Consider the following 23291-nt stretch of genomic DNA (forward strand, 5'->3'; position numbering starts at 1 on the left):
AAATGCAGAGGTCACATTTCGGGTATGTGTCACCATATCTGACTAATAGGTCACTTTCACTTCACTTTCATAAAGTGCCATTTAAGAGAGTATTCGGTTTCGATAACACCCATAGAAACAGACATGAATAGTCACTGAGTTCTGCTCACAAAATAAGGTTTAAAACTGCCCGCACATTCTCCACCAATATATGTTGTGTATTTCGGGGAAACTATGAGTTTAAACACAGTAACCTACAAATATTTAATGGTGATTAACCATTAATTATTTTATACACTTTACCTGATGCAGCAGAGCCAGTAACAGCAACAAACTAAATACACTCGTCCACCGAGTGATCAGCAGATCGTATATTAACTAAGAAATATTACTCCCCTGGCCTGGAAAAACAATATTCTTACTGTAGTACAGTACCACTTCAGAAATCTTAACGAAATCAAGCAGTTTAAGTGATGTTGATATGTGATAAATAAACACAAAACAATTCGAGCGTGGATACACATGCGGTTTATTTATATACACTACGGGGGAACTAAAATCAACTAGCTAACACAAATCAAACATTAGCAAACAAACATAAAAAAGTAAAACAGTAGAGAATGAAAGAAATAGATAAAGCAAAGAAAATGGCAGTATTAAATCAGCTATTCACATCTGCACGAACCATCGAGGACAAACTCCTTATTTAAAAGGGGCAAAGCTTATACGCAACTGGTTAGCAATAGTTCAGATACTTGCATTGGCTTCTTTGTTTCTCGGGACACATGCTGGCACGCGTATCAAAGGGTCCTGATGTGTTCAGAGCAAGCCGTGAGTCCGTCGGATTTAGCTGAAGCAAACTGCTGGAAGAAGCTTTCTCTGAGGAGAGACAGGTCTCGAGAGGTTGAAAGAACACGAGTGAGCGAACACAAGCGAGCGGACAGATGTTTTAACCCCGAGGGCGTCACGCCCCTCTGAGGTGGGCGATCCAATGTGATGAGATAGTTTTGGGCGCGAAAACATGTTTCTTTGTCCGGCACGCCAGCTTGTTTGCATTTATGGTCGCCTGGGAGTTTGGAGCAGTAGATAGTCTTAGAATAAAATATAGTGAACATGGTATAAAAATACATTAGAAATGTAGAAATGTGTAGAAATCAGGTCAGAAAAATATTTTCTATTTTAAATTTGATTAAAATGTCTTGACGTGAAACATGATGTCCCAATATTTACCAAACCCTTTATCACTTAATTAATTAGATGAAATTGACTCACTGTGAAATGTGTCCTTTTACTGTATACTAGGGCTGGGCGATATTGACCAAAATTCATATCTCTGTATTTTTTTGATGAAAGGCGATATCCGATATGTACTGTATATCGATTTTTCTACAAAGTGGAATAAATGTTTACTAGCAAGTCAAAGCCTCATGTGAGATGTCACAATCACCTGTATTAAAATGGCTTGTGAAAAGAAATTCAAGGACAGGGTTTTTTTCCCTATTTGAAAAACATACACAGGGTTTTTCCTGGCTCAAAATGAGGCGGAGGTGGTGCATCCTTATCTTGTACACACACGTAGGCCTAACGTACCTTTAAGTGGCTTAACCAAAGTGACTTTGAGTTTGACATATTAAAAGTTCTAACAAAATTAGATAAAAATGACAATTATTAAGTTATATAAAACTGTCATGACTCGGGAGGAACAAGAGGTTCGGAGACTCAAATGCGGGTAAAGAAGGTTTATTTGAACACAATAGTCCACACAGATCACCAGAATCACCAGCTACAAGTACCTCGTGAGCCCGTGGGGAGAGGACTCGACCCAGCGGCACTCACGGTAAGAACAGTAACAGAATCCAGACAGGAAACCTTGACTCTACCGGACGGTAGGTAGGGCCAATCTTAGTAGAGCCAATCTTACGCCATTGATCGCGTTGCTCTTATCAACAGATTAGTTGATGCTTTCTACATAGGTCGATTCAAATTCAGGTACGCTAATAGACAATGCTTTTTAAATCTAGTCATTTTGTAAAAGAAAATTAGCTAAATATGACGTTGTTTGAACACTTACGAAAATTAAGCATGGTTTTAACTATAGTTAAAAGCGCATGCTTACTAGTTAAACCGTGGTTAAAACATGGTTAATTCTCATAAGGGATATGATGATGAGTGAGTTAAAATGTGAAAGGATAACACTTCGGTATAGGGGGTCATTCTCACTATTCGTTTTTATTTGTTAAGCATTATGTATGTGAAAACATACTCTGTGGTCAAAGTGTTTTCAGAAACTGTCTCTCGGTCCTGGCCAGAGGTGGACAGTAACGAAGTAAATTTGCCTGAGTACTGTACTTAAGTACACTTTTTGAGTATCTGTACTTTACTTGAGTATTATTTTTTCTGAGTACTTGTACTTTAACTTGACTACATTTGAAAGACAAATATCATACTTTTTACTCCACTACATTTATAAAAAGGTCCAAAAGTAGAAAATGGTTTCTATGCAGCGGGGTTTCCTGTGTGCGCAATTTATCTGGCTTGCGATCTGCCAGGACCTTTTACTGTTGCCAAGTATTTCAGTTTTTCTAAGCTCGCGGTTTTCCGGCAAGCTTTGAATGGCCATTTGGCAGATTTTTTTAACGCAAATCTGGCAACTCTGGGATCTTCCCCGCTAAACTAATGTAAACGTAGGCGCTGCTACATCGTTGATAGCGCTCTAAAAAGGCAAATAGAACATTAAAAGAGGAAAAAGGCAGATGTTAAAGTGTGGTGTAATCATCTGTGGGTTACGATCAGTCAAAGATCGTAGAAACATTGTCATGAAAATGATCGGCATAACGGCTAAACGGTAAATAAGCATCACATACACCTTGAGCTACGCGTGCGTGTTAACTTCTGATCTGCTGCTATATCATTTAAAGCGATTTGGAGAATGAATGATGTTTTTACTGAAGTAACTATAGTTGAAGTATTCCTGTTGAAATAAAAACAATAGAACCCTGCCCAAAATACAACATAAAATGTAATGGATTTAATGGTTATAATGGGAATTGTACTATGGATACTTGTTGTCTACTTGTATGTGATGGATTCTATTGGTGGGATGGTAAATCCTATTGGAATAAAACCCAAAACACACTACAAAGAGGAATTTAATTTAAAAATCTCATTCTAATTAAAAAATTCATTTTTTTTTTTCAGCAGGGATGGTATTTGCAGTAAAACCACAGTATCCACAAATTTACCATTTTCTATATATAGGAACCATACTCCAATTAATAATCTTTAGTAAAACCACAGCAACTAAACATACCATAGTTTCATTATACTAGCTATAGTTTATGTTTGTAGTTAAATTATGGTAATACAAATGGTAATAAATCCAACAAACACATGGCTTCTACACTTTACTATTTACAAGAACCTTACTACTTACTGGTAAATTGCTGCTAAAACTGGTAAAGGGAATATACAAAATAAAAGAACACTGCTCATAAATACATATAGGCCTAGGGGGCTAATGAGGATAATAGGCTAAATGATCATACAGGATTATATCTAAACTAAACATATGTGTGCTAAACATATAAAGCTCTTAAAGGAGTTGCTCACTGCAAAATTTGCCCCCATTGACTTTCCATAGTAGGAATAAAAACTACTATGGAAAGTCAATGGGGGCAAATTTGGAAGTGAACTACTCCTTTAATACCACTAATACTGTGAGCTACTCAGTGTATTCAGTAGGTTGCTTCAGGGGCATAAGGTATACGACAATAAAACAATGCACAACTGACATAAAGGAAATTTACTTTTAATACTTGAGTACTTTTAAAAGCACGTACTTCTGTACTTTTACTTAAGTAAGAATCTGTCTTTACAACTTTTACTTGTAGTGGAGTAATATTTGACCAGTAGTATCTGTACTTTCACTCAAGTAAGGAAGTTGTATACTTCGTCCACCTCTGGTCCTGGCAATATGTAGCCAAGACTTAAATATTTACACAGACATTACCCTCTTCTCTTATTTAAATATTCGTTTTTAAATTAAAAACGCTAGAGTAAAAAGTCAGTAAAACGTCAGTTCAACATCATCTAGGCCTATAATATTCAGTCCTCTCATTACAAATGACAAAATAATAAATATAAATTCAAGCAAATAATCATATCATATTAAAGTATGTTTTGCCAATACAGTTACAATACAATACAGTTTACTTCATACGCCTCTTTATGAATAAACATTTAAACATTTTTCTAGCGTAATATTACAGAGCATACAAAATACCCAACCCAACACCATACAATAAAATTACCAGAAGAATGAAAAAAATGCTCAGTTAAGCAGGTATAGTATGGTAATGGGAAATGAAATTAGATTGCCTCCACTGGTCCGAGGTTACTTGAAGAGAAAGAAGCCTGGCTGTAATTCAACACCATGAGGTAAAAATGAAATGTCCATTTTAAATTTGCCTACTATTGCCTAAACAGTGAATACTGTACATTACTTTGGTTATGATCTAGTGATCCATTTCCAGTCCATGAAGAATCAGTTGACGAAGTCTCAGGTAAAAGTCCGTCATTTCATAAACATCATTTGTCATGACAAGGTTATGTTCAGCCATCAGTTCCACACAAAGTTGAAAGACATCCTCATCACAAGGGTAGTCTTTAAATATACAGTCTTCTCTGCAAATGCTCAGTTTTGTTTGATGAACTGGATATAAGAAATTCTGCACTCCATATTTAGATTTAATTTATTGTCATTGCACATGTACAAGGCAACGGAATGTGACCTCTGCATTTAACCTATCCAGAGAGTAGTGAACACACGCACAGCAAGTGGTGAACACACGTACCCCCGGTGCAGTGGGCAGCTATCACTGCAGCGCCCGGGGAGCAAGTAGGGGTAAGGTGCTTTGCTCAAGGGCACCTCAGTTGTTACCCGCCGGCCCTGGGAATCGAACCGGCAACCTTCTGGTCATGAGTCCGACTCTCTAACTATATATCTCTAACTAATATATTATTATTCTAAATGATTTTTTTAATAATATTTTGTATTATTTATTTTACAATATCATGTTACTAGAATACTTTTAAATTAAAATCTAAGATCACTACTAAAAGCAAGTGAACTTAATGTGGTACTGTACCTGAATAAAATGTTGAAAGCAAAACTGAAGTAGAGATTTGTCAATAAAGCTGCCAACAAAGTGTCCATCTTCTTTAAATTGTTCAAAATGATCCATCCAAAATTGAATGCATTGGCTTCTCAGCGTTGACCACCATCGTTCAATTCTTTGATGTCCAGTGCTTGGACCAATTGTGACACATTCTGCATTTGCAGCTTCTCTGAAAATTATCTGCATTTCTGCTATATGATTATTTTCAGTTCCATGGTCAATTCGGATTCTTTGCGGGTAGCCGTTATTTTCATAACAGCATTTACGAAATAACCGGCAATTACTCGTGGGTCATTGTTAGTTTTGTTGGGCTCAAGCCAGATGATTTTTCTGGAAAAACCATCGATGCATCCATTTATACATATTCCGTAAGGTATGAAGGCATTAAAATGCCTTCATAGTAAGGTTTTAGTTTGTCATAACCGTCAATATGCCAAACATAATTTGGACCACGACTGTTACACGCGTCGACCCAGACGACCACGCGAACGAAGATCCACCCCTTGTCCATCTAACAGGCGCATCAACTGGCGGACAGTTTCTCTGTCCATGATAATCCCATACATCCAGCATCGTAAGGACATTGATGCATCCAGCTATAGCCATGTTGACGTCCAGATGTTTGCAGCTGTTGGTGAATAAAATATGAGATATTGAGAAATATTTATTGCCTCTCCGCCACAACCTCTGTAACGTTCTTTCAAGAGTCCGGAGGCTTAGTTTTATATTGTGTGACTCCTCCAATAAAATCAAGATTTCTCTATTTGTGAAACCACAACGAAAATAATCCTCTATAATATTATCCATTCCATTCAGCAAGGCTGACCGTGGACAGGCGCGCTATCAAGTGAATGTGACAGAAAAACATGAAATGCGAGACGTAAACTCAAAAGTAAGAGAAATAAAGTCGCAATTGTGAGATATAAAGTCAGAATTCTGAGATATAAAGTCGCAATTCTGAGAAACAAAGTGGCAATTCTGAGAAATAAAGTCGCAATTCTGAGAAATAAAGTCGCAATTCTGAGATATAAAGTCGCAATTCTGAGATATAAAGATGCAATTCTGAGAAATAATGTCACAATTTGGAGAAACAAACTCGCAATTCTGATATATAAAATTGCAATTCTGAGATGTAAAGTGGGGTTATTCGGAGATAAAAACTCAGAATTCTGAGATATAAAGACATAATTCTGAGATATAAAGTCAGAATTCTAAGATATAAAGTTGCAATTCTGAGAAATAAAGTCACATTTTTGAGAAATAAAGTCACAATTCTGAGATATAAACTCACAATTATTAGATATAAAGTCGCAATAACCGTATTTATTTTTTCTTACACTGCAGGCGGAATCAAGCTTCCATACTTTCCTCATCAGAACAGCAACAAATGGCTCCATCTAATACAAGTGCATGGCCATCAATTTAAGATTGTCAAAAACACATTTTAGCATTTATTGAGTGCAGTGGATCAGTGAATTTCATCTAAAGTGAATCTATACAATCTATACAGTAAAAACAAGCTGCTAACTAAAACTTGAACTCCGATCAATTTGGTTGTGTCATGACCAACAGTTTCAGAAAGCTAACAGATAAAGTTGAAACTTTTTTACAAACATTGATTGGTTGACTTGAATGGGCAAATGTGAGTTTTTGAACCATCAAAAAAGACAATTCTCTTGCAGATGTAATACTTGTTCTCTTTTTTTTTAGTATATTGTATTAAAGTACTCTATTAAACCATTTCTCATTACGTTCCTGATTTTTTTTAACATTAGCTTCTTTTACTCCGAGAAGATGCAGCAGAAGTAGAAACTAGGTCATCTCAACTCACTCTCTTAAGGACTTTTATATATGCATTATATTATTTGTTCCATTTTATTTTGCATTTTGGAGTTACTTTTGATTTAAGATAGATATCATCGCTGTCGGGTGGAAATCTCGTAAATTTTATTTTCCATTATTATTATTGGTCACTTTGTTAACCACTACTGTAAGATTTTGGCATTGTTATTTAAATAAAGCCTTCTGAAAGTGACTGCTTTTACTTTATTTTCAGGCAAAAGGTGTTAATTTATACATCACTTACTATTATTTATGGTAAAATGGAGTATACAAAGATTTTACAATACAGCTTTTATTTTCTGTGTGTTAAGCATAATCACCTTTATAATTGTATTATAATGGTGTTAAATGACACAAAAATAACACAAATTACATCAATTATAGTCTGGTGCTTTAAGATTCAAGTAGCAACAGGCTGTGTCACAAAATTGAACACTAAGTAAATATCTCTGAATGCTAATGTTAGCTAGCCATCTTTTTTTTCTCACTGTTGCTCTTGGAAGAAAAAAGTTTTGAAGAGCGAAAAAGAAAAAGTTTTGAAGAGCAAAAAAAAAAGGTTTTGAAGAGCAAAAAAAGGTTTTGAAGAGCAAAAAAAAAAGTTTTGAAGATGAAAAAAAAGTTTTGCAGAGCGAAAAAAAAAGTTTTGAACAACGAAAAAAAAGTTTTGAAGACGAAAAAAAAGTTTTGAAGAGGAAAAAAAAGTTTCAAGGAGAGAGGAAAAAATCTGACAGGCAGAGAGAGACAGAGACAGAAAGTCTTCGGACTTAGGCTCAGGAAGGGTCTAGGACACTGTTTTTATTTCTCTCCCCGCAATTTTTTTTTCGCCTTGCGGTTCAGGGCCACCGTAGTTTCCTTATAATGGACTTCTGTGGGGAAGAAACGCGCAACGCGTATTTTATTACTTTTTTTTGTTTAATAAGGACTCGTTCTTTTAACAGCAGTTAGTGTTTATGACAAGGCTTGACAGAAACGTGGGCTTACCTGGCCATTGTTTAGGTACGTTAAACCTCGTTTAGACGTACGTTAAACCTCATTTTAGAAAGTCAACTCAACTCAACTTTATTTATATAGCGCTTTTTACAATTTTCATTGTTACAAAGCAGCTGTACATAAGACATATTGACTATAAGCAAAACAATTAAAGTTGTACCTGCAAAAAAAAGAAAAAGGTGAAAACACAGAAGACAGACATACCCACATACAAAACACTCCACACACACAATATGCACACGTACTAACACACATAGACATAGACACACACACACGGACGCGCACGCACACACACACGTACATAGACAAGTAAGCGCACAAACATAGACACGCACACACACACACACGCACAGTGAGAGCACACATTTAAGATAAAGGAGAGAGAAGCACAGGTCAAATATAACAGACTATAAATTCCTATATGCAATATTAATTAAGTAAAACTTTAAAATTCTAAAGTTTAAAGAGGATGAAAGTCATCCTCGTCTCCTTCCGACCGCAATTCAGGTTTACAAGCCAAGTTTTCCTCTGTTTCTCAGTCAATACTCACATTTCCCCCTCCATGAACATCCACTTTTGCTACACAATAAAAACACATTTTGGTTTAATCAATTTAAACAATCAAAAACAACGCAAAACATAGGTATTTTGAATTTGTGATAGGATTCAAATCAAATTATTTAATACATGTGTAATACATAAGGGAGATAAATATGATTAGATAAACTGTAGGCCTTTCATAACGCGACAGCGTTGTGGGTCCGTGGGCGGCTATAGACTACACCTCTACCACCGGCGATAATGGTACGATCCCGCTGCAAGCAAGCACATAAATGTAAAATTAGAAAAACAGGTAATTTTTGTGTTTGTTCGAAAATCACAAATTCTGAAGCAATTACTCAAACACGTATAATTACAAATGAAACTGAGAGACTTCATTGGTACTTCACAAATTATCCATTTGTGAAGTACTAATGAAAATTGAAAAAGAAAGTTTGAAACCAATTTTCATTTGATTAATTTTGATGGTGAAAATTGAAAAAAGAACTGCAAAGCGTTACACGGACCCTCCTCCCACCAAGTTTCCAAATAAGGATATGAATCCGACCAGATGCGTCCTGTTTATAACCTCATCTCGATATTGAATGTTTTATTTCCGACGTAAAACGTTCCGATGTACCGACCGAATTAATAGTGAATGTTGATTCAACATCAAAAATTGATTTACCACTAATATGCCTTTCTAACCGACTTAACAAAAGCCAATTTTCAATGTCGTTTTTGGGACAAATTTGGACCAAATTTAGACGGACCAAAAAAAGACCAATTTTCGACGTCGATTTTTGGGCTAAAAAACGCCCAGTACAGGCCGACTTGATTTAGCCCAAAAAAAGACGTCCAAATGACGTCTGGTGCTGGGTGGGAAAGGGGTTGCAATGCTCCAAAATTATGTAACATTAAATAATATTATATTCTGTTTAATATTTTTAGACTATATACTGTATTATTTCCTTGTTGATGTAGGAATTAATTCTAGGATTTTCTATGATTTTGTATTTGAATAGCCGTTGATACAATATAAACTATAATGGAAAATAATTCTCTTATTTCAGGTATTACTAATAAATGCCACTCTTGTTGATGATTTTCTTTGCATGTTTGCCCTTAACAGATTATTCAGCCTGTGTTGATTCACAAGCTTGACAGATGCTGATTTGGATGACAAAGTAATGATCAATACTGAGTCTGCTTGTTGAGGGGCTACATACTTAAACAAAGGAGTTTTTTTTGGCAAAACAGGCTACTTGGACCAACCTGCCCTGATACACACCAAGCTATATACTCTTGACTGCATAGGTGGATAGGGTTGATAATTTGGGAGCTCCTTCAAATTTAATCGTAATATATCTTTTATTCTTGATATATCTTAAGATTTATGTTTTTAATTGTTATTTTACAGAGGGTAAAACTTATCCTTAAGTGTATCCATATCAATATTTTTTATCCGATCATTCGCTATTAGCCCTCAGGCCTTTTACATTACTAGTGGCTAATGTTTCAGACGTGTCTGTACCTCTGAGTGCAGATGAGGAAGCATTCAAGCTTCAGTCGGTGCAGTAGGAACTGGAGGCTGTGGAGAAGCAGGCACGGCTGCGAGAACGTAAAACAGCGCTGGAAACATCCCGGGCTGACGCTCACAAATCCGTGGTAAGTTTTCAACGCAAATGTAATACTACTCCTATCACTTCTACTCCACGTGTTTCTCTGCACATAGCCCAGGCTTAGAGAATGCAACCAGCCCAGCAGGCGAACTTCACTCCTGCACCGACACACCCACGGCGAAAGGCTCAGCCATTGTATCCGACACCTAGTCAGTTTAAAACTAGACTAAAAACTCATCTCTGTAATATAGCTTTACCTAACTCACCGATAACATTGTTAACTCACCTTAAGCAGTATAGTTAGCTTGTCGGAACCAAACACACACACACACACACACACCCATCATAATGTGCAACTTTCTTACACTTTTTATGAGTGGCTGCCTCTACGCATATGCTAATATCAGTTTTTTTGTTTTTCATGTCCCATCGTCAGGTTCCCAAAGACACCAGAGGTCGTCAGTCCGAGCACCGGTTCTGTTCTGATGCTCCTCCCAGTCCAGCCAGACGCTTACGATGATGGGCAATCCACCTGATGACAACTACAGCCACAACCTAGGATCCTGAGAGCACCAGAAGTCGTCAGTCTGAGCGCCGGTTCTGTCCTTATGCTCTTCCCAGTCCAGCCAGACGCTCGTGATGATGGTCAATCTACCTGATGACATCTACAGCCACAACCAGAATAATGTTGGACAGACCTAAATATCTTTTTTTTCTATCCACCACGGCTATTTCTGTAGAATCTTACAAGAATTGTTCTCTCTGTAGTTGCAGCAGTGCTATTTTAATATTCCAGAGAAGAACTGTCTCTTCCAGACTCAATTTAGGGTTTTTTTGTCCACTCTGACACACATACATCTATGGTGGAGTTTTGATTCCTAGCCACCGTTGCCACTTGAGTTGCTTACTCACTAGGAGACTTAGATTTTGCTTTTGTTTAATCCATAAATATAAATGACTTGAGTTCAACAACAAACATGCATGTTAACATACTTGAAAAAAAATATTCTTTCTGCATGTTTTGGTATTGTTGCAAATTGTTCTGGTATATTGTAATTTTAGGTTCTCAATCCTCATAACAATATTTAAAGTAATAATATACCTAGATTAAATTCTTCAATTGAATTATTGACATTTTCTGACAATCATAGCATTTATTTCAGTTAAGTTTAATCAGTGTACATTGCATAGAGAAAAACTTACAATAATACCATGTATCTTAATACAATATACTCTCTTTAATTCCCCCCTAGTATTTTCATTAAGTTTTTAATTATGATGTATGTAAAGCTGCTTTGCAACAATGTAAATTGTGAAAAGCACTATATAAATAAAATTGAATATTTTGCAGGTAAACATGTACTTGAATTTTTAGCTCATTGGTTAGGCACACTTATATTCATAGTTTAAAAGTATTTGTATAATATATATGTATAGATATGTGTCATCTTATTTGCTAAATGTGTAAGTCAGGGATCTCCAACCTTGCTCCTGGAGAGCTACGGTCCTGCAGACTTCAGCTCCAACCCGCTTCAGCACACCTGTCTGTAATTGTCAAACAACCCTGAACACCTTGGTAAGATGGTTAAGGTGTGTTTGATTGGGGTCGGAACTGAAATCTTCTGGAGCTCTTCAGGGGTTGGAGACCACTGGTATAAGTTATGTTAAATATGCAACATTGTGGTCATGTGAGACATTTGATTCCTTTGTATGTCCCACATATAACAGAATGACAATAAAACTGAGCTGACTTGAAAGTGCACACTCTGTACTTTTCATACTTAAAGAAATAAAGGTGGCCTCAAACATATTATTCCCCACCAGTTTTCACCTGTTAACCTGAATCAAACACATACACTGTTTGTTTCACTGGCCTACGGCTGCAAATAAAACTCATTGTTACAAATATGGTAGAACAATAACTTCAACTACCAAAGATGTGTTTCTCGATAATCTGCCCGAATTGTCTCAAATCGCTAGCATGAGAATTAACGTTGAAGATCTTGACATTACCACTGAAAATTTTAATTCGACCTTCTCGGTAACGCTAGACACAGTTGCTCCTCTACGTTTAAAGAAGATTAAAAATGGCAGCCCCACACCGTGGTATAATGAACACACTCAGGCTCTAAAGAAAGCGGCCCGAAAAATGGAGCGCAACTTTAAGAAAACTAAATTAGAGGTATTTCGTACAGCATGGAAGGATAGAATTCGAAAATACAGGAAAGCCCTAAAAACTTCTAGATCCGGCTAATTTTCATCACTAATAGATGAAAACCAGCACAACCCTAGGTTTTTATTTAACACAGTGGCTAAATTAACAAAAACAAATCGTCAGTGACTTCTGATCCTGTATATCAGCATAGCAGTGATGAATTTATGAACTACTTCACATATAAAATCCAAGATATTAGATAAAAAATTATAACAATGCAATCAGAAGTGAAACCCACTGAACAAACTAACTACAATGCCTTTAAGGAGATAATGCAATTATTTTATACCGTAGATCAAGATGAGCTGTCTAAAATTATTAGATCATCTAAATCAACAACATGCATGCTAGACCCTGTACCTACAAATCTACTGAAAGAGATGCTCCCAGAAATTATAGATCCTATTCTTGGTATTATTAACTCATCTCTGACATTAGGACATGTGCCAAAAGCATATAAAGTGGCTGTTATAAGGCCCCTTGTCAAAAAACCCCAACTCGACCCTAGGGAGGGAAAAGTAGCTTCAACTCAATTATGCTCCTTCCTCCAAAGGAATGAGATCAATGAAGAATTCCAGTACAGAGATTGCTTTGATCAGAGTTACAAATGAACTGCTATTGGCGTCTGACCGAGGTTGTATCTCGTTAGTGGTGCTGCTAGACCTTAGTGCTGCATTCGATACCATTGACCACAGCACACTCCTACATAGACTCGAAAATTACATCGGCATTAAAGGAATAGCTTTGAAATGGTTTAAATCTTATATATCCGACCGTTTTCAATTTGTAGCAATAAACAATGAGGTGTCACGCAAATCGCAAGTCCAGTACGGTGTACCACAGGGCTCAGTCTTAGGGCCTCTGCTCTTCGCATTATACATGCTACCTCTAGGAGATATAATAAAGCAACACAGAGTTAGCTTTCACTGTTATGCTGATGATACTCAACTTTATATTTCCTCCAAGCCTCATGAAACACAGCAGTTCCATCGAATAATGGAATGCATAGTCGATATAAAAAACTGGATGAGTAACAACTTTTTATTACTGAACTCGGACAAAACAGAAGTGTTACTTATTGGACCGAAAACTGCTATAAGTAATAACCAAGAATACTGCTTAACTATTGATGGATGTTCCATAAAACCCTCGTCGTCAGCAAAGAATCTTGGCGTTCTATTCGATAGATAGTCTGTCATTTGAGAGCCACGTCGCCAACACCTGTAAAATTGCATTTTTCCATTTTAAGAATATATCTAAACTACATCATATGCTGTCAATGTCAGATGCAGAGAAGTTAATTCATGCATTCATGACATCAAGACTAGACTACTGTAATACACTGTTAGGTTGTTGCCCTGCAGGCTTATTTCAAAAACTCCAACTGGTCCAAAACGCGGCAGCTCGAGTTCTTACACGTACAAAAAAGTATGAACATATTAGCCCGGTTCTGTCAACCTTGCACTGGTTACCTATAAAGCATCGCGTTAACTTTAAAATCTTGCTTATTACCTATAAAGCCCTACATGGTTTAGCTCCTCAATACTCGAATGAACTCCTTTTGTATTACAGTCCTTAACGTGCATTACGCTCTCAGGCATCCTGTCAGTTGGTAATACCTAGAATTTCAAAATCAAGTGCAGGTGGTAGATCCTTTTCCTATCTAGCGCCTACACTTAGGAATAGTCTTCCCTGCACTGTCTGGTAGGCAGACACACTCTGTCAGTTTAAATCTAGACTAAAGACGCATCTTTTTAATCTTGCATACACTACACTTCCATAATATAAATCGTCTGAGGGTTTAGGCTGCATTAATCAATCAACCGGAACCAAAAACACAAGACCGGCTATGCACGAAAGCTTTGGTTAAAAAGTGGGGCCATTCCAACCATTAAAACTTTGCTGGCGCTTCAGATTCGCAGCCTGTAAGTATGTTTTCATTGTAAAAGACTTTGTTACGGACTAATGTGAGTTAAGTTTGTCGTGTGTTTGTGATGTGCAAATGCAGACACGCGTGCAATGTGAAAAAAGACAACATAAGTCCTAATAATCAGTAATAATGTTCCAACTAGAGGCAACAAATGTCGTGTTTATAATGTCTTTTAATATTTAGTATTTATTTTGGGTCTATTGTCTGGCGTAACACTGGTTGATCAAGAAGGGCCAAAGCACTCGCGTTATTTATTATGTTACCATTCCCTGCTGTAATGCGAGCTTGTTTCTATCTCACACAAACTCTGTATGATGTATATGGTTGTTTGTTTATAGTCTTTATAACGTCGTATATAAAAGGTAAAACAGTTAGCTCTAGTTTTTAACTATTTAACATCATATTTTTTTAATAAAACCTTACCAATCCTTTACATCCTCATCAAGTCGCGCTGGCAAAGTTGATGTATCGGCTTGATCATCTTCATTTTCTGTATCAGATTCAGGCTCGAATTGACATAAGGAAGTACCGATGACATTTTATCACCTGTCAGGAGAATTGTGTGGGAACATGATGTTCTGAATATGGTAAGAGGCATTACATTTCCGTGAAACGCTTGCAGTATTTGACCAATCACTACGCACTGGTTAACTGGCCAACCATAGCACACCTCGCTTTTCAGAGCGATGAGCTTTGTAAAAAATCAGCACGTTTCAGAGAGGCGGGGCAAAGAGGAGATACAAACATGCACGGTGTGTGGAAAATACAGCGTTTTTGAACCTTAAATCATGTATACACATTACATTACATCTAAAACAAATGATAATATTTGTTTTAGCCATGTCATTTGACCCCTTTAAGCAATAACGGCACGCCAGTAGGTGGTGGTGAAGCTCAGTGGTCCAATGTCCTTGCACAAAACCATGTGTTACCACGTAATTTACGGGTTTACACGTCGTTTTTAACTATGCGTTAACACGCAATTACACATTAAAACGTAATTACGTGTTAACCCGTTGGTTTCACACGTTTTGGCCCTTCTGGCCTTCCATACACTGAAAGCTTCCAGGATTTCTCGACACACGTACGCTCCGAAGCCTCGGCACAGAACGTAACATCACTAGCATTACCTAGTCTTATCAAGTTCCTGTTAGGTGTTTAGTTTTGTTATCCTGTTTCTCTTGTTTTTTATCCCCCTCGTGGAAAGTCGTTGTTCTGTTATCATTTCCCCATCGTGGGTCTTTATTTTGTCATTAAAGTTTTGTGTTTTGTACCTGCTGCTTGCATTTGGGTTCCCGTTGTGTCGAATCGACAGATGGGGTTTGCCTTGAGAACCTATCATCTTCTGACTATTTGGAAAAGGCCAATGAAATTGGCGAATGAAATTTGCATGTCGGACTCCGCCCCGGATATCCGGGTTTAAAAGGAAGACGGCGTGCTCATTCATTCACCTTTTGTTCTTCGGAGCCTTCGTTCATGATGATCTTTTCTGAAGTTCCAAAATTGCTGGACCCTTACGACGTGGTGCAGCAGACTGTCCCTTCCTGTAGCGACTTCCCCTGGGCGTCTCGGCAGTTCCGGGGGTGTTGTTTTTTCCTTTTTTGTGTCTAAAAGAGCAAATTTCTCCAGCGTGGCACGCGCTGTTCTCGTGGGTGCAACGCGCTCATCGAGGAGGGGGACGGACACGATGTCTGCCTCAAGTGTTTGGGTCTCCGGCACACTGAGGCAGCATTTGTGGATACGTCATGCCCGCACTGCGGGCGAATAGCAACTCAGACGTTGCGGTCACGGGTAGCTGTGTTCTTTTTGGAAGCAGCCCCCACCTCATCAGCTTCCCGACCTAGGACCGCAGCAACTACGGCCCTGATATGGGGAGCTCCGTGAGCGGCAAACCGTCAGCCACAGGCTCGCGGACTGCTCGCGTCCCGTCTCGCTCGTCTGACCACCCCCGAGGAGACGGTCCAACCTTCTTGTTCCTCCGCCACGTACTCGGAAGTACGTGACGACGATGATATGTCGCTTGCAGCATCGGAGGGCGACCTATTGGCATCCAATCCCGACGATTCCTCGGAGCTCCCTACCCTGGGGGGTCGAGCCCAGGAAGAGGCGGATATCGAGATGTTGACCATGCTTTCCCGGGCCGCCGCGAGCATTGGGCTGCAGTGCACGCTCGCGGCTGGATACGTGGTACATCGGGTCTGGGCGCGACTCCAAGCCGCGCCCGACCTCGGTCCCGTTTTTTCCTGAAGTGCATGAGGAGCTCAGTAATACGTGGAACGCCCCCTTTTTGGCTCGTTTCCGTCAGACCAGCTCTGTCGCCCTCACTTCCCTCGATGGTGGGGCAGCCAGGGGCTATGTCGACATCCCCCAGGTGGAACGGGCGGCTGCCACCTGGAAGGGCTGGCCTAGACTCCCGTCCAAGGAGTTTTGGCACCTTTGGTGTCGAAGGCTTACGCTGCCACGGGCCAGGCTGCCTCCTCCCTCCACACCATGGCCATCCTGCAGGTCCACCAGGCCAAGGCGTTGAAGGAGTGTTCACCGACACAGTGTTAATGCAGGAAATACGCACCACCACCGTTCTCGCCCTGCGGGCAACTAAGGTGACCGCGCGGGCCCTGGGTCGGGCGATGTCTACTATGGTGGTCCAGGAGAGACACCTCTGGCTCAACCTTGCGCAGATGCGGGACGCTGAGAAAGTTCACTTTCTCGACGCACCCATCTCGCAGGGGGGGGCTGTTTGGTGATACCGTCGAGGACTTCTCCCAGCAGTTCTCGACAGTGAAGAAGCAGACGGAGGCCATTAAACACATCCTGCCCCACCACGACTCGGTCGCCTTCCGGTCTTCGAGATCCCATCTGCTTCCCAGCAGCCTCGGCCCTCCTCATCACTGGCTCCAGCTCCAGCGCCCCCTAGGCAGGCAGCCTCCCGGAAGAAGACGTTGAGGAGGAGACCACCGCCCCGTCAGCAGCCGCTGCGGAAGCAGAAGCGGCCCTAACGGGAGGACCCCAGGGAGATCAAGTGTACCATTGGGTCCGCCCCAGCCATTCCATCGCTGGGCGGCTGGATTGGGATGGTTCCTGCTCCGTCTCAGCATCTGGTGGGCCCCTCCGTGGGCCTATCGCCCACATACTCACAAAAAGAATTTCCTCTCTCTCTGGGTCGGAATTACAGCCGCTCTCACCCTCTACGCGACGGTGGTCGGCAACTCGACGTTGCGTCACAGCGAGACACAAAGTGGAGCACACTCAGCAGCCCTCAGCACTCTCAGTCAGACGGTGCGTTGAGCTGCGGCATCGCCAGGCAGGTAAGTCAGCAGAGCCAATCTCCCCCCCGAGGGCCCCCCCATGGCGAGGGATCCGCACTGCCTGCCATCGAACCACCCCCCAGGGTGACGATGAAGCAGATCGAACCCCTAGTCCCCCTGTCTCGGTTCCCAGGCCGTCACGGGGGCTAAGGAAGACGATCCGTCTCGGCTATGCTATCCAATTCGCCAGACGCCCGCCCAAGTTTCGGGGCATCCTCTCTACCTCAGTCAGAGGTGAGGATGCTCCCGTGCTTCGGGCCGAGGTCGTCTCCCTTCTGGCGAAGGAAGCGATCGAGCCCGTCCCTCTAGCCAAGATGTTCAGCGGGTTTTACAGACAGCCCGTACTTCATTGTCCCCAAGAAAGGCGGGGGGTTGCGCCCCATTCTGGATCTGCGTACCCTGAACAGGCACCTACACAAGCTGCCATTCAGGATGCTCACGCAGAGGCGCATCCTGGCGTCTGTCAGATGTCAGGATTGGGGCAATCGACATGAAGGACGCGTACTTTCATGTCTCGATTCTCTCTCGTCATCGGCTGTTCCTACGGTTCGCTTTCGAGGGACGGGCATATCAGTACAGTGTCCTCCCCTTCGGTCTGTCCCTGTCCCTGTCCCCACGAGTCTTCACGAAGGTCGTGGAGGCCGCCATCGCTCCCATCAGGAAGAGAGGTGTGCGGGTACTGAACTCGACGACTGGCTCATCTTGGCACACTCGCGCGATCTGTTGTGTACACACAAGGACCTGGTGCTCCAGCATCTAGACCGTTTGGGACTACAGGTCAACTGGGAAAAGAGCAAGCTCTCCCCCGTGCAGAGCATCTCCTTTCTCGGCATGGAACTCGACTCTGTCTCCATGACAGCACGACTGACTACAGAGCGCGCTCAGTCAGTGTTGAACTGCCTGAAACATTTTCAGAGGCTCCTGGGACACATGGCATCCTCGGCAAGGGTGGTCCCCCTCGGGTTGATGCACATGTGACCGCTCCAACACTGGCTACAGAGTCAGGTTCCCTGGAGAGCATGGCCACCCGCAGCAGGCGTATGGTCATCACGCCCCTCTGCCGACGCACCCTAACCCCCTGGTCGTCAATGACCTTTTTGCAGACAGGAGTCCCCCTAGGGCAGGTCTCAAGGCACGTCGTGGTGATGACGGATGCCTCCCTGCAGGGTTGGGGTGCCATGTGCAATGGGCACACAGTGTTTGGGCGGTGGACGGGCCCCCGCCTGCTTTGGCATATCAACTGCCTAGAGTTGTTGGCTGTGCTACTTGCACTGAGGAGGTTGCAGCCCCTTGTGCAGAACAAGCACGTGCTGGTCCGGTCAGACAGCAAAACTTCCGTAGCGTATATCAATCGCCAGGGTGGCATACGCTCACGGCAGCTACCACAAGTCGCCCCGGCGCCTCCTCCTTTGGAGTCAGCAGGTGACAATGTCCTTGCGGGCCACATACATCCCGGGCGACCTGAACCAGACAGCCGACGTGCTCTCTCGTCAGTCGACACCTCGCGGAGAGTGGCGACTCCATCCCCGCGCAGTCCGGCTCATATGGGAGCAGTTCGGCCAGGACCTGTTTTCCTCCCCTGACTCCACCCATTGCCCGCTTTGGTACTCTCTGACCGAGGGTCCCCTCGGCACGGATGCCCTAGCGCACAGCTGGACGCGGGACAAGTGGAAGTACACCTTCCCCCCAGTGAGCCTCATTGCACAGGTTCTGTGCAAGGAAGAGGAGCATCAAGTGTTACTAGTTGCACCCTACTGGCCCAACCGGACTTGGTTCTCAGAGCTGATGCTTCTGACGACAACTCCCCCCCAACTAGACCATAACTCATGCTAGGGCCCCTGCCACTAGGCGGCTTTATGCCTTGAAGTGGCGCCTCTTCTCGTCCTTGTGTTCTTCTCGAGGAGAAGACCCACAGAGATCAGGAAGGAACGTGCTGTCCTTCCTACAAGAGAGACTTGAGAGAAATCTCTCCCCTTCCACACTGAAAGTGTATGTAGCCGCCATCGCTGCACATCATGAACCAGTTTCTGGCAAGTCTCTAGGACAGCAAGACCTGGTCATTAGGTTCCTAAGGGGCGCGAGGAAGGCTGAATCTGCCTCGTATGCGCTCCGTACCCTCTTGGGACCTTAAAGTGGTCCTGGCGGGCCTCCAGAGGGTCCCCTTCTAGCCCCTGGGATGTGCTGCTCTTTCTCATCTTACGATAAAGACGGCTCTCCTGGTGGTGCTCGCCTCCATCAAGAGGGTAGGGGACCTACAAGCATTCTCTGTCTCCACAGAGTGCCTTGAATTCGGGCCTGGAGACTCTCATGTGATCCTGAGTCCTAGGCCTGGCTACATGCCCAAAGTTCCCACCACTCCCTTTCGGGACCAGGTGGTGAACTTGCAGGCGCTCCCCACTGGGGAGGAAGACCAAACCCCATCCGTATTGTTTCCAGTACGCGCAATGCGCCTCTACTTGGACCGCATGCAGAGCTTCAGAAGCTCTGAGCAGCTCTTTGTCTGTTTTGGAAGTCAGCAGAAGGGGAGGGCTGTCTCCAAACAGAGACTGGTGCACTGGATCGTGGACGCCATCGCTACGGCGTACCGGTCTCAAGATTGCCCGTGCCCGTTGGCAGTGAGGGCACACTCCACCCGGGGTGTAGCCTCCTCGTGGGCACTGGCTCAGGGCGCCTCTCTGGCAGACATCTGCAGAGCTCCAGATTGGGCTACGCCCAACACCTTCACGAGGTTCTACAACCTCCGAGTGGAACCGGTGTCAGCCCGTGTCTTGCAGTGCAACAGGTAAGAAACAGCGACTGGTAGGGCGTACGCCTGTGAAAGCACCTTCCCCCCTTCCCTCTAGGTGGGTCAGTGCGCTATTTCTGCCTCCCTTCTTCCCCCCACTGGGTGAAGAAGAGGCATTCCATCCATCACTAAGCACCTTCCTGGGGGCCGGGCTGAGCAGAGCAGCCCTGCCTCCTTAGGCCGAGTACCAGTTGAGTTATCTACCACATAGCTCTAACCGGACCTAGTGCTCCAGACGTGGTAACTCCCCCACTGGGTGGTTCCGTCTGATGTATTCTCATGAGTGGTTCCCACCTCGGTAACCCATGACCTCCCTAGGTGGACTTCCACCTTGTGGTTAACTCCTTCAGTCCGCACATTTTTCCCATGAGTTCTCCACTGATGGCGAGGCCATGTTGGTGTCCCCACTAATCTCCTCCCTACGGCAGGAAGTGGTCTCTGTAGCGCATTTCCTCAGTGAGGAAATAACGCTTACCCAGTGGCCCTTACGGTGTCGGGCAGCTTCTCGCTGTTAGAGAAACAAGGCCTCCACCTGTGACGGCCGGTGGTAGGCACCTTTTTAGTAAAAGATCTGGGGCCCCCCTACCTCTCCACTGGATGGTAACAAATTTCGTGATGGCGCTCACGTCTGACACGCCTAGGCCAGTCAGCGTCACCTCGCTAGAGATAGTGACGCGGCATAGCGCCGTGGCATTTTCCAGAGGAACCCCATCTGTCGGTTCAACACAACGTCGAGAGACCGACAGACAGGGAACGTCTTGGTTACGTATGTAACCTCAGTTCCCTGATGGAGGGAACGAGACATTGTGTCCTTCATGCCACCACGTTGGCCGCCCACCACAGTGGTCGAGGCATGCTCTCAGGCTCCTCAGCCCAAAAGGTGAATGAATGAGCACGCCTGGGATATCTGGGTATAAAAGGAAGACGGCGTGCTCATTCATTCACCTTTTGGGCTGAGGAGCCTGAGAGCATGCCTCGACCACTGTGGTGGGCGGTCAACGTGGTGGCATGAAGGACACAATGTCTCGTTCCCTCCATCAGGGAACTGAGGTTACATACGTAACCAAGACGTTCTCCTTCCTAGCGATACGTGACAATAGTGTTGTTATTTAATTCTCGCAATGATTTGCGTGATGTTTTGAATACGCTTAAGAGATATTCTTTATAATATTGCTTTAAATGTATGTATTTCTACGTACAAAACATGTTTCTTTGTGTTGTGCACATGTGCCCCATTAAAAAAAAATGGGTGCATGACGCCACTGGAGAGTACTGCTAATTTTTTCAAGATTTTGATATCACATTTTTTTTACTTGGCCGTTTTATATCATTTGGTTTGGTTCTTAATACCACATTTTTTATGGTGTGACTCAGAACACATAATTTAATATTGGCAGTGTCGGCACCACGATCATTATTTTAAAAAGAGGGCACACTGAAATGATCGATGGCTATACTCCCTATGGCCAGCATTCCAAATAAAAAAGGAAATAAATGCTTTTAATGTTTTTCTTAGTCCCCAAACTGTCAAAACAAAATCATGTCTGTGGAAATGTACACTACACACACTGTTTTATGTATAAATGAATTGTATAGCCGCATTTTGGTTAACCACAAGAGCATAGACTATAATCAAAAGGGATAGAATATCAAGTTATTTTATCGAGTTTGTGTTGGGTTAACAAGTTACTCAGTGATGTAAAGTGGATTTTCTGTCATATCACTGATATTCCCCTTTCTTCTTTTTATTGAAAAAACAACCCATATTTGAGGACCAAAAATCCTTCATTCCCTAGACTCACGCAGACAGAACTTTGGCTGTTTTTATTTGCCAAGGCCCACCCAAGAGGCCATATGAGCGACAGATAAAGCCACCAATCACTTTTTGTTTCGTACTGTGCTGTGTTATGTTTAGAGACATGGAACGTCCCCACAGGACCAGACATTCACGAACGTGTCAAAAGTTAACAGCAACAGTGATGATTTTTTTTGCAACTGAAACACAGCATCTTACTTCGATGAGACAGCTTCGTGTTGTTTACGGTGGACCGTTAAAGAATGTGACACGCACGTCTCCTGGAAATCCTGTAGAATTCAACCAATCAGATGACAACTTTGAAGTTGCTGAAGTGTTTCCAAAAAAGTGTGCCTTATGCATCAGACGTTCAGCCAACGGTCCATGGATGGATCTTGTGCAACTAGCCCATTCTTTACACTTTTCACCAGAGTTGTGTAATGTTATAGAACATCCTCCTATTATTAGGAGTAGTAATTGTAATAAATTTACATATTTAAACTTTTATATTGTAATATTCTCTGGCCCCCTCACTGCTTATCGTGGTGATGAGATTTATAGCAGATTATCATCACTAAATGGCTGGTTGTCTGAGTGGTGCCTGCAGAATGATATAGTTATTATAAATAACTGGAAGAGTTTTGAGGGCAGACCTGACCTGTTGAAACGAGATGGTCTCCATCCTCCTGGGCTGGGGCTTCCATCCTGTCTAGAAATATGTCAGAAAGTCTTAATTATGATAAAGTTTGACTCAGGTCAGGGAGCAGACAGAATGGCTTAACCAACTGTCTGCTTGTTGTCTCACGTTGCAGAATACACAAAATGTACAACATACAGTATAATAATCCCTTCTCCCGAACATCATAAAATAGAGACTGTGTCTGTGCTTTTTTTTTATTTTATTCTGGCTATTGTATATAGGCCTCCAGGGCACCACACAGATTTTATTTAAGAATTTGGTGGGTTCTTATCAGAACTAGTACTGGCCGCAGATAGAGTCCTTGTCGTTGGTGACTTTAACATCCATGTAGATAACGATACAGATGCCTTGGGAATGGCTTTCAAAGACACTCTTAACTCCATGGGCGTTAGTCAACATGTGTCAGGACCC

The 23291-nt window shown here is 42.4% G+C and overlaps 1 long non-coding RNA gene across 1 annotated transcript; it reads left to right on the forward strand.

The window, feature by feature from the left end:
• Positions 1-8276: 8276 nt before the first annotated feature.
• Positions 8277-12004, forward strand: LOC130549464 (uncharacterized). Its single transcript, XR_008962202.1, has 3 exons — positions 8277-9887; positions 10075-10196; positions 10587-12004. It is a non-coding gene; the product is annotated as an uncharacterized LOC130549464 (long non-coding RNA).
• The last annotated feature ends 11287 nt before the right edge of the window (positions 12005-23291 follow it).

Source organism: Triplophysa rosa, unplaced genomic scaffold (assembly GCF_024868665.1).
Source record: "Triplophysa rosa unplaced genomic scaffold, Trosa_1v2 scaffold121_ERROPOS1305309, whole genome shotgun sequence".
Classification (NCBI taxonomy): Eukaryota; Metazoa; Chordata; class Actinopteri; order Cypriniformes; family Nemacheilidae; genus Triplophysa; species Triplophysa rosa.